Source organism: Alosa sapidissima, chromosome 3 (assembly GCF_018492685.1).
Source record: "Alosa sapidissima isolate fAloSap1 chromosome 3, fAloSap1.pri, whole genome shotgun sequence".
NCBI classification, from domain to species: Eukaryota; Metazoa; Chordata; class Actinopteri; order Clupeiformes; family Clupeidae; genus Alosa; species Alosa sapidissima.
Window position 1 is genome coordinate 39,896,679 of NC_055959.1, and position 2,500 is coordinate 39,899,178.

Consider the following 2,500-nt stretch of genomic DNA (forward strand, 5'->3'; position numbering starts at 1 on the left):
CTTGGCAATGTATATATAACTTACATAATCTATAAGGTTTGGTTGGGGCTGATTAAGCTTGGCAATGTATATATAATTTACATAATCTATAAGGTTTGGTTGGGGCTGATTAAGCTTGGCAATGTATATATAATTTACATATTCTATAAGGTTTGGTTGGGGCTGATTAAGCTTGGCAATGTATATATAATTTACATATTCTATAAGGTTTGGTTGGGGCTGATTAAGCTTGGCAATGTATATATAATTTACATATTCTATAAGGTTTGGTTGGGGCTGATTAAGCTTGGCAATGTATATATAATTTACATATTCTATAAGGTTTGGTTGGGTCTGATTAAGCTTGGCAATGTATATATAACTTACATATTCTATAAGGTTTGGTTGGGGCTGATTAAGCTTGGCAATGTATATATAATTTACATATTCTATAAGGTTTGGTTGGGGCTGATTAAGCTTGGCAATGTATATATAATTTACATATTCTATAAGGTTTGGTTGGGGCTGATTAAGCTTGGCAATGTATATATAATTTACATATTCTATAAGGTTTGGTTGGGGCTGATTAAGCTTGGCAATGTATATATAACTTACATATTCTATAAGGTTTGGTTGGGGCTGATTAAGCTTGGCAATGTATATATAATTTACATATTCTATAAGGTTTGGTTGGGGCTGATTAAGCTTGGCAATGTATATATAATTTACATATTCTATAAGGTTTGGTTGGGGCTGATTAAGCTTGGCAATGTATATATAACTTACATATTCTATAAGGTTTGGTTGGGGCTGATTAAGCTTGATAATGTATATATAATTTACATATTCTATAAGGTTTGGTTGGGTCTGATTAAGCTTGGCAATGTATATATAATTTACATATTCTATAAGGTTTGGTTGGGGCTGATTAAGCTTGGCAATGTATATATAACTTACATATTCTATAAGGTTTGGTTGGGGCTGATTAAGCTTGATAATGTATATATAATTTACATATTCTATAAGGTTTGGTTGGGGCTGATTAAGCTTGGCAATGTATATATAATGTATATATAATGTACATAATCTATAAGGTTTGGTTGGGGCTGATTAAGCTTGGCAATGTATATATAATGTACATAATCTATAAGGTTTGGTTGGGGCTGATTAAGCTTGGCAATGTATATATAATGTACATAATCTATAAGGTTTGGTTGGGGCTGATTAAGCTTGGCAATGTATATATAATGTACATAATCTATAAGGTTTGGTTGGGGCTGATTAAGCTTGGCAATGTATATATAATTTACATAATCTATAAGGTTTGGTTGGGGCTGATTAAGCTTGGCAATGTATATATAATGTACATAATCTATAAGGTTTGGTTGGGGCTGATTAAGCTTGGCAATGTATATATAATTTACATATTCTATAAGGTTTGGTTGGGGCTGATTAAGCTTGATAATGTATATATAATTTACATAATCTATAAGGTTTGGTTGGGGCTGATTAAGCTTGATAATGTATATATAATGTATATATAATTTACATATTCTATAAGGTTTGGTTGGGTCTGATTAAGCTTGATAATGTATATATAATTTACATAATCTATAAGGTTTGGTTGGGGCTGATTAAGCTTGGCAATGTATATATAATTTACATAATCTATAAGGTTTGGTTGGGGCTGATTAAGCTTGATAATGTATATATAATTTACATATTCTATAAGGTTTGGTTGGGGCTGATTAAGCTTGATAATGTATATATAATGTATATATAATGTATATATAATGTACATAATCTATAAGGTTTGGTTGGGGCTGATTAAGCTTGGCAATGTATATATAATGTATATATAATGTACATAATCTATAAGGTTTGGTTGGGGCTGATTAAGCTTGGCAATGTATATATAATGTATATATAATGTACATAATCTATAAGGTTTGGTTGGGGCTGATTAAGCTTGGCAATGTATATATAATGTATATATAATGTACATAATCTATAAGGTTTGGTTGGGGCTGATTAAGCTTGGCAATGTATATATAATGTATATATAATGTACATAATCTATAAGGTTTGGTTGGGGCTGATTAAGCTTGGCAATGTATATATAATGTATATATAACTTACATATTCTATAAGGTTTGGTTGGGGCTGATTAAGCTTGATAATGTATATATAATGTACATAATCTATAAGGTGGTTGGGGTGGTATGTTGTGTCATTTTTTTTTTAACTTGTTTTACCATTTTCTGGGATTCTAACGGAACAAACTGATAGTCAAGATAGTTAATGTTCCAACCAATTGGATTTTGTTGTTGAGTGGCGTGGTGTATCTTGGGCAGTTCAGTGGTTTCAGTGTTGCTAGCTTAGCACGCTAGTAAACCATAGGCAGAGAATGGGATTCCCGCTAGCATGGTAGCTAGCTTTGTATGCTAAACTAAGCGAAAATATGAACAAACAAATCATATTGGTTATTATGAAACAAAATGTTAATGTTTGTATATGAAAA

At 31.1% G+C, this 2,500-nt stretch overlaps 1 protein-coding gene across 1 annotated transcript in view; it reads right to left on the reverse strand.

Moving 5' to 3' along the window:
* antxr1c (ANTXR cell adhesion molecule 1c) overlaps positions 1 to 2,500 on the reverse strand; it is a 57,578-nt gene that overhangs the window by 38,183 nt on the left and 16,895 nt on the right. The window lies entirely within an intron of this gene.